The sequence below is a fragment of the Terrapene carolina genome, unplaced genomic scaffold (genome assembly GCF_002925995.2).
Source record: "Terrapene carolina triunguis isolate 2854851 unplaced genomic scaffold, T_m_triunguis-2.0 Scaffold68, whole genome shotgun sequence".
NCBI lineage: Eukaryota > Metazoa > Chordata > Testudines > Emydidae > Terrapene > Terrapene triunguis.
In genome coordinates this window covers 32,876,437-32,889,424 of record NW_020664419.1, presented here as the reverse complement: position 1 = coordinate 32,889,424, position 12,988 = coordinate 32,876,437, and positions in this window count along the sequence as shown.

Sequence of the window (12,988 nt, the reverse complement as noted above, 5' to 3'; positions counted from 1 at the left end):
CCAGAAGCTCTGAGACTGTTCCTATTTCTAGGTTGTGAATATGTGCATCGATAAACTTCTCACTACACCCTTGACACTTTACTGGAATCAACTGTGTATGTACAGAAGGCTTGCATGACACAGATCTATAAAAATTTACCTCAGTTCAGTAATCTAGTGCCTTACCACAACCCAGCCACCTAAACATTGTAGTAGTGGCTGTAAAGTATCTTGTTGATGTAAAGTTCACCTTTTCCTGGGAGATTTTGTATATTTTTCACATGATAATACTGTATAGATCACCAGTAGGAAAAATGGAGTTTGTTGGTGGAAGTATTATAGATTATGCTATGTTATCTTGTTTACAAACTCAATACTAATTGTCTTGAAAATAAACTTTGCTTTTGATAGTGTTGTCAAAATTACATTTAAACATGAAGCTGAAACAAATGAAGTGACCCACTGTTTTTGAATAGTTCACTAAAACCAGACATAAACAATAAATGGGTTAAGATCACATCTCTTCAAATGCTTATTGACTGAAAAAGAATGCTGCCATTTTATATTTGTATACCATGAGTGGAGGCAATAGTTTTTGATCCAAGATGGGAGATGTTACTATTGACCGTGACAAATATCTAGTGCAGTGCATGACCCCTAGTGCCAACATGGCTGGTTTAAAATTAAATAGGGATGGCATCTGATCTGGTTCATACCAGTATATGCACGTTCATTCTCTCTCTCTCTGTCTCTCTCTCCATATACATACATACAACCTGCTGTAAATATCCAGAAACATTTAAATGAATGTGTTGCAAATTGCCATTCTGAACATATTTTTCTCTCCCATCTCTACTATGAAGAGAGAAGGTGAAATGGGTAAAACCTAGTAAATAATCCAGCCCATCTCTGGTAATAGAGGCTTGTTCCTAAAGACGTCTCCAAACTCATGTTCAATTGCAAATGATGGGGCTTCTTCCTCTCAAGAATAGCCTCCCTTGTGAAGTGATGAAGCTTTTCCTGCTCAGCTTAAATTTTCTTTCCTAATTTTCTCACAGTTTCTGGTTATGCTTTCAGAATTCCATCCTAAATTACGTTCTTCAAAGAGTCAGACATCTATCCCTTTAGTCATTTTAGTTAAACTGTCACAATCAATCCTCCCACCTCCTTTGGAACTGTTTTTTCTTAAAGCTACCTCTAGTTTGTCAAATTGTACTGTGATGCCCAGAGCATCGTAAATGCGGTTGTCAAGAGCAAGCAACTGTGATTAGTTTTTGCTGAGATGAATAGGCCAATAGATGCTTTGTAACTGGAATTAAACTAGTATAGTAAAGACATATCAATAACTTTTGACAGAGATAGAATAGGTCTTAAATCCAGTAACTGTAAAGGGATTGGGTCCTGGTTGTTGCAACTACTGGCATGACCTCCCACTGCTTGTTCTTACCAAAGGATTTTAATGATGTTAAGGTTAAGCTAAGACATTTTACACAGCATTTAGAATATGTGATCAGCAACCTCACTGGAAGATTGAATGCTGCTACTGTGGCTATAAAAAGCATCATCTATACTGTCTATCTTCAAATCATTCATAGGGAGTATATGCATATTGTAAACATAAACAGAGTAGGAAGAGAGCCTTAGAATTCATCCACTCATTTCTGACAAACCATTAACCTACAACGTCCACGCCCTTCTTGACTGCTAAGACACCAGCACAGGAAGAGATGGATGCAACAGGTCTATGTTTGAAGTGCATCTTATGTTACTAAGTTTATTATGCAATCAAAATTAGCCCAGCTGATTAATTTAGACATATGAACTATTGTAGATACACTTTCACTTCCAAATGATACCCAGAGAAAGATAAAAGCGCTGTAGACATTATTGTAGAATTTACAGCTGCAGATAATGTGAAAGCTAAGCTTATTTAGTCTTTCAAGGAGAAGTTAGATTTTAATTGAGGTTAGGATGTCTAGAGTATGTAACTGAGCCTTCATTCTTAAAAGATCCATCTCACTTTGAATGAGCCTTCATCTTGTTAGTGGTAGACATGATTCAGCTATATGAAAGGAAGTTCACGGCCCAAGTAAACAACCTATCCAGTTAGTATTTGTCACAGTTAAGATAGTGGCATAACTTGGAAGTGGATAACTTGGTTACAAATAACAAGCTCTAGTACAGATGCTACAGTATATTACAGCAAAGCAGCAGCTCTGCTTTAGTTAAGGCGGGGAAGCCCTTTCTGTTTAAAGGTTGACTCTTAGTGCTCTAAAAGCCCCATGTTTACTTGAATTGCCTTGAAATTTGGTATGCCTCATGAGGATGGTGGGTAGAATTCATGATCCAAAGTTGGAGTTATTTGAACAAGGAGTTTGAGATCCAGCATTTCTTAAGGTTGACATTCTACCAATGGCTTTGTGTAGACTTGGGAATCAAACTATGTCTCTGATTGTGCCCCAAATGTCTGTCTGTCACTCAACATTTATCCTAGCTACTGTAGAATACTTACCAGCCCTTAGGGGAAGTAATAGTGAAAATGTTATTCAAAAAAGTTAAGCTGTCTAGATGTGTTCTAATGCCTTGCCACAGTAGTCTCAACTGCCAACCTACATAATGGTCATGTAGGTAGCTGTAGTTATTGACTCAACAAAAACATTTTTCTGTTTTAAAAAAACAAACTGGTATTTACTGACAAAATACTTAACATAGTTAGGGTTGGCTTGTGGTATTTCACACCCTTCCAAAATAATGAGTTCAGTGACATTCTAACCTCTGAAAACCAGGAAGTGAATAGTTGATACATACGTGCGCGCGCGCACACATTCTGCCTTTGGAAATAGTGAAGAACACTCAGGGAATAGGGCATATGGACACTGGAAGACCGAGTATAAGGCAGATTGCCTCATATCACAATCATAGTTCTTCTTTGACATGTGTTGCTCATGTCCATCCATGTTAGGTGAGTGTGCTTGCCACATGCACCAGTGCCGGAAGTTTTTTCCTCAGTGGTATCTGTAGGGGGACCAGCTCTGGTGCCCTCTGGAGTGGCGCGCATATGTGCCGATATAAGGGGCTCCTCCGGCTTCTCCCTCCCTCAGTTTCTTCTTACCGCCAGTGATGGTGCTGGAACATCTCCTTGCTTCAGCAAGTGCTCTTCCTATTATTCATTCATTGTGTAAATAGTTCATTAGATTTTTTGTTCTTTTAATAGTTAGCTAATAGTACTGTAGATAAGTTAGATAGTCCCCTAAGGGACTTAGCCCAGGGATGGGGCATGCCCTGGTCCCCGGGCTTCAAGCCTTGTGATGGCTCCAAAAGCCTATGCCAATCAGCAACCCTCATCAAAGCTGCTTGCCATGTTTGGGGGAAACCCATGTTTGTGATAAATGTTGCATCTGCAAGAGCTTCAAGACAAGAACTAAAAAGGAGTGGGACATAAGACTTGGAGCGCTCCTCATAGAATCGACCCTTGTGCCGGTCTCTGAGCCACCGAGATCGGACTCTGCACTGAGCACAGTGGCATTGGTGCGAAGTGCACCGCCGGCACTGGCCTCCCAATGCCAGTCCCCGGTACTTGCTAAGAAGCAGAGGAAGCACACCGGGAGAGGGCATTCCCCGACATCCCATCCTGAAAAGAGAAAGACCAGAGAGCAGCATAGGCCTGTGTGGGGCAACATGTCTCTAGAGCCCAGCCAGGCATGTGCATTGCTGGATAGGCTATCCAGCCCTCCTAGGGACTCACCAGCCACCCTGGGTAGTGGCGGAGGTCCCATCCACGCTGGCGGACTTCAAGGCCGCAAAAGACATCATGTCTTTGCCGTTGCCACCGATGCCTCGTCAAGACTTAGCCATCTCTAGAGGGAAGCAAGCACTGGGGCCCATGCAACGGGCTCTGTCTGGGTGGCATCGCTCCCCGGCACTGCAGTGGTTGACATCGAAGCAGTGATCCTTGGGGATGTGCTTCCGAACTGCTCATACCATTCGCTGGACTCTCAGCACCGGTCCCCCAAGGTGTGGTGTCGCTTGCACAATGGTCAGCACAGAGCAGTAGCACACCACCAGTCCCTGGAATCATGGCACCGGTCACTGGAGTAAGGGCATCGCTCCTCTGGGCAAAGAAGTTAACCGGGACCATGATGCTGATCCCTGGGACCATAAAACTGGTCCCCGGCACCCAGACGCAGATTGCCGGATTCATGGCACTGATCCCAGGGGTTGGGGTGGCGTTCTCTGCCATCTCATTCTTGGTCGCCGGACTCCCAGCACCATTCCCAGAGCTTTAGCTATCGATCGCCACTGTACCGTCGCTGATCCGCCGAGCTCTGCCACTGGTCCCCGGACAGGCAGCACCGGGACCCTGAGCCCCAGCTGCAGATGCTGGGATATTAGGTGTGGAGGTGATATGGACGTAGCGTCGGCACTGCAATGGTCTCCAAGTCAGGAACTTTCCTCCTCGGGCTTGGAGGCTGAGGAGATAGCGGGTCTCTCGGACTGGGTGCACCCAGCCAGATCGGGCCACCAGCCAGAGCAATGGCCCACAACATGGTACTTTTGGAACCTGTGGGGGTTCCCCCCAGCATCGGAGACCCAGATGCAGTGTTCAGTGTTGGGGCATCAGAGAGGAGGTCAGCAACAGTCTTCCGCCCCCTTTGGACTCAGAGGCGGGTTCTGAGCAAAGTGCCCAGGAGTACCCTCTGGCCTCAGTCGAGGCCTGCCATGCAGGGGATGCTGAGCCAGCCCCTCCCCCCATCCTCATCTCCTCGTCATCCTCACCTGATGAGGCAGTGGCAGGACCGTCCCAGACAGTGCCACAGGACAATGCCAAGGCACACCAGGAGCTGCTAAAGTGGGTGACAGCAAACCTAAGATTGGAAGCAGAGGAGTTGGTGGAACTCTGACACTTCATTTGACATTTTAGCTGTGGTGACCCTGTCTAGGGTGGTGCTCCCAGTACACGAAGGGATAGTAAAACTGGTGAAAGCCTTATGACAGGCCCCATCCCCTCTCCCGCCTATTTCCAAGTGGGCTGAGAGGAAGTATTACATCCCAACAAAGAGGTTTGAATATTTATATTCTCACCCAGCTCCGAACTTTTTAGTGGTCTCTGTGGCCAACGAGAGGGATAGGCAGGGGCAACCCAGTCCAACTCCCAAAAACAAAGACAGCAAGAGGCTAGACTAATTTGACAGAAAAGCTTATTCATCTGCCAGCCTCCAATCATGAGTGGAAAAACATCAGGCCTTACTCAGGAGGTATGATTTCAGTGTGTGGCAGTCTGTGGCCAAGTTCGTGGACTTGCTAGCGGGAGACTCCAGACAAGAGTTCCTGCCCATTTTAGATGAAGGGAGAAACGGGGCCAGGGCATCCCTTCAGGCTGCCTCTGACACGGTGGACTCAGCGCCCAGGATCATTGCTATGGCTGTGTCAATGAGCATCATGGCTGCTGTCTTCCGGGCTGTTGATGGAGGCTCAACAATCAATCCAGGACTGCTCCTTCCATGGCCTTGCTCTGTTTGCAGAAGAGACGGACACGAGGTTACATGGGCTTAAGGACTCTAAGGCTACTCTACGTTCCCTGGGTCTCTATAGACTGGCCCCCGCTAGAAAGAGGTTCAGACTGCAGTAACCTCAAAGACAAAGCAGTCAGGCGCGACCAGAACCCTATCACAAGAAGGGCAAGGGCTATAAGAGCTGTCAAGGCCAACAATCAGCCCCTTCCTCCCACTCGGGCTCCTCCTGCTTCCCGCCTGGAAACAAGCAGGCACTTTGAGGATGCGCCCGAGGCTGACCTCCCAGTCTGCAACCAGAATCCTGCACCCCTCTTGTTTTCAAACAGCCTTTTTCCTTTCCTCCCCACTTGGGCCGCTATAACATCAGACTAGTAGGTCCTCAGCACTGTGGCAGTGGAGTATACCCTACAGTTTATTTCTACCCCACCCTTCCCCCATCCCTCTTCAGGGACCCTTCTCACGAGCAACTTCTTGCTGAAGCGGTGCAAGCCCTCCTGTGAGTAGGAGCCGTAGAGGAAATCTCCATACATCTAAGGGGGAAAGGGTTTTACTCTCGGTACTTTGATACTGAAGGCCAATGGGGGTGGGAGGGGAGGCGTCACGAGGCGTCAACAAATATCTCAAGAAGTTGAAGTTCCTCCTGGCCTCCATTATCCCCTCCCTGGAAACTGGTACACCACCCTCGACTTGAAGGACGCGTATTTTCATATTTCCATTTTCCACGGACACAGAAGGTTCCTCCGGTTTGTAGTAGGACAAACCCACTACCAGTTCGCAGTGCTTCCATTCGGCCTGGCAACTGTCAAGGGTATTCACTAAATGCATGGTGGTGGTCACAGCCTACCTGAGGTGCCAGGGCATTCAAATCTACCCATACCTAGACAACTGGCTTATCAAGGGTCATTTGCGGGCATAAGTCCAGTGCAGCGTCTATTTGGTGCAAGCCATGTGCCAAGCACTAGGTCTGTTGTAAATGAACAAAAATCCACATTGGTCCCACTACATAGAATAGAGTTCATCGGGGCAGTTCTGGACCCCACCCGAGCCAGGGCCTTTCTCCCAGAGTCCAGATACAAGGCAATGTCAGGTCTCATCACCCAACTCACCAGTCATCCTATCACCACAGCCAGGATATGCCTCAGGCTGCTAGGGCACATGGCGGCGAGCACTTATGTAGTTCAACATGCACAACTACATCTCAGGCCACTCCAGATGGGGCTGGCATCAGTCTATACCCTAGCCAGGCTCCAGCTGGACAGAGTCCTCACAGTTCTGCTGCAAGTACTTACTACTCTGGAGTGGTGGTCCAACCTGGTAAATATATCTGAAGGAATATCCTTTGCGACCCCAAAACCCACAATGGTGCTAGTGCTGGACGTGTTGGACTTGGGCCTGGGAGCCCACCTTGGATCACTAAAGACCCAGGGGCTGTGGTCCTGGGAAGAGTTGGCACTGTACATCAATGTCAGGGAGCTCAGGCCCATCCAGTTGGCTTGTTAAGTGTTCTTTTTGCAACTGTCCCACCAGGTGTTACAAGTGTTGACGGACGATAGGGCCTCCATGTTCCATGTGAATAGACAAGGAGGAGCATGGTCCTCGGCCCTCTCTCAAGAAGCCCTTTGACTGTGGAACTGCATGCCATACACATTGAAGCTCTACATCTCCCTGGTGTCTGAAACATGCTGGCGGATTGCCTCAAGCAAGTGGCTCTTTTCTCACCACGAGTGTTCCCTCCACTCAGAGGTCGTCAGAATGATTTTCCAGAGGTGGGGAACTCCCCAAGTGGACCTGTCCGCCACCAGGCGGAACAGGAAGTGCCATCGGTTCTGTTCCCTTCAAGGGCTGAACAGCAGATCACCTAGTCCTCTCTAGGCTCACTAGCCCTCCCTTCGAGCCTCTAGCCTCCTGTTCTCTTTCACATCTGTCGTGGACGGTTACTTTCCTTGTGGCTATCATTTCAGCGAGGTGAGGCTCCGAGATTGAAGCCCTTACATTGGAACCCCTGTACACAGTGTTCAACAAGGTTCAGTTGCGTCCACACCCGGCCTTCCTGCCGAAGGTGGTGGTGTCTTTTCATGTTAGCCGGGACATTTTCCTCCTCGTATTCTGCCTGAAGTCTCGCTCGTCCAACGAGGAGAGGCGCTTGCACACCTTGGATGTCCGGCAGACTCTGGCTTTCTACTTAGAGCGTACCAAGCCCTTCCTTAGATGACTCAACTCTTCGTCGCAGGGGCTGACAGGATGAAAGGCCTCCCAGTGTCTTCTCAGAGGCTTTCATCTTGGATTACTACCTGCATCTCTACTTGCTATGAGTTGGTGCAGGTCGTACCTCCACCCATAATAATAATAGGATATCTCCAAATATTATATTATCTCCTAGAACTGGAAGGGACCCCGAAAGGTCATCGAGTCCAGCCCCCTGCCTTCACTAGCACGACCAAGTACTGATTTTGCCCCAGATCCCTAAGTGGCCCCCTCAAGGATTGAACTCACAACCCTGGGTTTGGCAGGCCAATGCTCAAACCACTGAGCTATCCCTCCCTCATCGTGACAGTCCATTCAACTAGAGCTCAGGCATAGTCAGCAGCCTTCCTAGCACAAGTCCCTATCCAGGACATCTGCAGGGCTGCAACGTGGTCACTGGTACACACCTTCACAACCCACTATGCCATCACTCAGCAGGCCAGAGATGACGCTGGCTTTGGCAGTGCTGTGTTGCAATTGACACGTCCATAAACTTCTACCCGCCTCCAGAGATACCGCTTGGGAGTCACTTGACATGGAATGGACATGGGCAAGCACTTGAAGAAAAAACAGTTACCAACCTTCCGTAACTACTGTTCTTGGAGATGTGTTGCTCATGTCCATTCCATGACCCGCCCTCCTTCCCCTCTGTCTGAGTTCTGGCAAGAAGAAACTGAGGGAGGGGGGAGCCCCTTATACAGTTGCATTCGCACGCCACGCTGGAGCCAGTCCCCTATGGATACCACTGAGGGAAAAGCTTCCAGCACTGGTGCATGTGGCGAGCACACACACCTAACATGGAATAGATATGAGTAACACATCTTGAAGAACAACAGTTATGGAAAGTTAGTAACCATTTTTTCTGCCAAGTTTCTCAAACTAATCCCTCCATCATTCAATACAGCTGTACCTAACGGTGAATGCATCTGTAATGAATGCAGATAATTCTTAGTAGATAGTGCCAGCTCCAAGGGGGACAATTAAGGGTGCATTGGAATATACCTATACTGTGTGTGTTCTGGTTCTTCTTTGAGTGGTGGTCCCTATGTGTATTTACTATGGGGTAACCTACATTCCATGTGCCTGTGATGAATTTTTCACTAGCAGTGTCTATTGGTCTGCATCTGCTCCTCCTTATGCTCAACCAAGGGCTTGAGGGGCAGCATACACTGACCTCCTATCCAGTTCCTTTCTACCACTTATCATCTGAGACAAAACCTCCTCAGTGTCCACAAGCTTTCCTAGCATTCCTGCTCTTAGGTTTAGCTGTTGTGAATAGTTGCTCTTTAGATAGTGTTTAGTAATCATGTCAAGGCTATAGTTTCCCCTAGTACCTGTACACTTTGTGCACTTAGTGTATACCCAAGTTCCCTCACTTCAAATCCTGCCTAGGCTGCCCCCAGGCTCTTCCTGGTTAGTGATCCCCACAAGAGCGGTTTATGCTTTCACAGGGAGACCCACTCTTTGAAGTGCAAGATGTCGTTCTGTCCTTCAAATGTGACAGCATTGTAGAATTTCGATGGAGCGTTTCATATGGCCCTAATCTGACCTTGGGTCTACTGGCTCTCCAATACAGTGGATGGAGCCACCACCTAGTGGCCCTCTGGCCCCTGCGCTTCTTACTTTCTCATCCTCAGAGGTCAGACCCAAGGACTCATCCAAACTCAGAAGTGAGGAGGGTAAAGGCAAGCACCCTGATAAAAAGTAAGAAGAATCACCTCCCACATCCTCTAAGGAAAGGGCTTATTCCCCCATAATCTCAGGCTCTGGTGAGATGCCATGTGCTGGCATGGGTGTATTTGGAGCTCAGAGAGCATGGTTCTCCTTTGAGTTGTCATCTGGTGTGATAATTGGGTCTACAAATGTACTCACTTTTTACAGTTGAACTCAATTAGAGTAAGTTCATAAGATGTCACAATAACCTATAACAACCCATACTGATAGGAACAGGTGCAAGAAAACCAGACAAACAAAAAAGCCTGCTAATATAATTCAGACTCTATTAAGATCATATTTGATAAACAAGAAAATGTGGATCTGGAACTTAATTAGCCAAATTGGTATGTTGGGTATTAGGACTAACTTGTGGACAGAATGACAGAATGGGCTAGTCTACCTACCACACCCTTTTGGGTCCTTGAGACTTTGGGGAGAAAATAACAGATGGAGGCTACTGCTGTGAGCTTCACCATCATGGCTGCCATCCCCACCATTTCCTGGGACCCTAGGTTGTCTTCATCCTAATCCTGAAAGATCTCTCGATCAGACCAGAGAGAGGGACCCAGATAACATTACCGCGTCTACTAACTGTAGCTTAATCCCAACAGCACTTGGATGAAATGGGATCAGACTTTAACAACAACAGTTCCAGCCCACCTCAACTATCGTCTTCTCTTTTCTCCAAAAGGAAAGTTATTACCATCTCTGACAAGGGGGTTTTCCTTCTAAAAATGCTCTCCTGGGAAAGGGAAGAAGGGATGTTAAAAAAAAAAAAAACAAGCCTTACTTAATACTTTACCTTTCAAACATTTTAACAGTTTTTTCTTTAATAAAAGGTTAAAAAGATGTTTAATGTTTTATTTGCCATGGTATGAAGCAGCCTGAGGTCTCTGTGTACCAAACCTCAGACCTTGTTTTACACTGTATAATGGGATGGTGACTAGATGGGAACATCTTTGGTCTCATCTTCCATCTAAACTAATACAGGTCACTCTGGGTGCTCCACCATAGGACTTGTGCGCACTCAAGCACTCTTGGAGATTTTAATCAGCAGGGACTGAGGGTCTACACCAGTGTTTCCTCTAATTTTTCCCACCCATGTGCAGAATGAATTTTATGTGCACCAATATGGAGGTGATGTCTGACACATCACCTTCATATTGGTGCACATAACAAAATTCATGGGGTGGGGCAGAGGGGTTCTTGTGGGAGGGGGTTGGGGTGCAGGTGTGTGAGGGCCCTGGCTGGCAGTGTGGGCTCTGGGGTGGGGCAGAGGGTTGGGGTGCAGGGGTGTTAAGGCTCTGGCTCGGGTGGGGATGAGGGGTTTGGGGTGCAGGAGGGCACTATGGGGCTACTGCAGGAGAGAGGACACCCCCAATGCTCTCTCCCCACAGAAGCACCTAGGCTGGGGGGGAGAGGGGCCTGTCCCTTCCATAGGATCTCTAGGGTTGGAGCTGCAGGATAGGTGCCCCTCCCCCAGCCCCAGCAGATCCAAGCTGTGCCTGCGGCTGCTGCTCCCACTGCGCCACCCCACCTGCAGCTGGGCTGCTCTGGTGTCAGGCTGGGCCTCAATCTGGCTGCAGCTGGGTCCGTGCCACTCTAGCTTTGCTTGGGCCCAATCTGGCCGTGCCTGGGTTTATGCTGCTGCGGCTATGCTGCCCTGGCTGCACCTGGACCTGATCTGCCCGTGGCAGGTCCGGGCCTCAGGGCAAGTTGGGGCCAGGGGAGGGATGCCGCCTGGCTCTAGGTGGGTTCCCTAAGCGCCTGCATAGTGCTAAATAGGCTGCTGCATGGCCGTGCAGCTTACAGGGAACTTAGGTCTACACCTGCGCTCTATGCATCCTCATGCTCTGGTGCGAGAGTATATAAAGAGGGACCCATTACCCTTCCAGTTCCTTCTCAACCATCCTCAACTCAAGCCAGAGCACTGCAGTGTCTGCTGGTAGTTGTCAGCATCCTTTTATAAGTATTTAATTCTATTCCTTATTATTCTTTTACTTAGGTTTGTGCTTCTGAGGGTAGGGGGTGTTTTCCAGCTGCCCCTTTTCTTGTGCTGCCAGGGCCTTCCATTCTTGGCCATTGTTGGCTGGGGCCTCCCTGGTTGGGTTATGCCAAACCCCCCAGGCTTCAAAGTCTGTCAGCTCTGCCACAGGTCTTCGGCCCTCAGCAACAGGCGTTCCAGCTGAGTCAGGGAATGTCTCATCCTGTGAAAGTGTAAGGTCTACACCTAATTTAAAAACTGATCTTGCAAGCTCTGAGAGCTCCTTGAGGCTCGTGGAGCCTAATCTGTCCCAGTACACTGGCATCACACACTCAGGCAACAGTGGCGTCTTCCACAGCCCATGGGGCAGTTTTGGAAACTAACCATTCAAAAAGGAAAACCAAATTCCTGCAGAGAGACTCCAAAAGAAGGGGAAAGTTACTGTTCAAGACTGGAAATAGGGAGAGCTCATGCTCTGGTAATGGGTACTGCTACTGGCTCTGGTATCAAAGCACCAATACCGACCAAGACTTGTGGTATACTTGCACCAAGAAATCTTCTAGCAAACCATGCTGAGAGGCATTGTCGTCGATACTGAAGCTGAGCCCTCTAGCCCCAGAGACTTCTCCAGGTGCTATGACTCTTAAGAAGCTTTCTTCGGAGGTTCTGGTATCGCCCCTTTAGGTCACAGCCACAAGAAGTGCATGGACCATCCCTCTGCACCGTCTCTGGTATATTCCTCCTTAGGGTGCGTAACTATGGAGTGCATGAATCGTACTGCTGCACCCTCTTCCTGGTGCTCCACAATGCTCTAAGTGGCCGGAGGCCCCTCCACCGTGTTCTTGGGCGTCTGGGTGAGGAGGCTATGGAACTTGGGGAGGAGGGCTGTTGGTTACACAGGGGCTGTAGCGGCGGTCTCTGCTCCTGCTGCCTTTCCTGCAGCTCAACCATATGCTGGAGCATATCAGTTTGATGCTCCAGCAGCCGGAGCATATCAGTTTGATGCTCCAGCAAGCGGAGCATCGACTCTTGCCTTCTGTCTGCAAGCTGACGCCACCTATCATCTTCAGCCCGCCACTTGCTCTGTTCATCCCGCCACCTCTCCTCTCGTTCATACTGTGCTTTTCTGTAGTCTGACATTGACTGCCTCCACGGATTCTGCTGTGCTCTGTCAGCGTGGGAGGACATCTGGAGCTCCGTGAACATATCGTCCCGCGTCCTCCGTTTTCTCCTTCTAATCTTCACTAGCCTCTGTGAAGGAGAAACATTTGCAGCTGGTGGAGGAGAAGGGAGAGGTGTTTAAAAAAGATACATTTTAGAGAACAATGGGTACACTCTTTCACGTTAAATTTTGCTGTTCACATTACACAGCACATGTGCTTTCGTTACAAGGTCGCATTTTTGCTCTTATATTGAGGGCCTGCCGGTTTGGTGTGAGAGATCACTCACGCAGTGCCAGGCAACACATTTCGGCTTGCAGGCAGCCATGGTAAGACACAGTCTTTTGGCTTTTTTAATCTTCTTAACATGTAGCGCTCTCATTTCCCATACC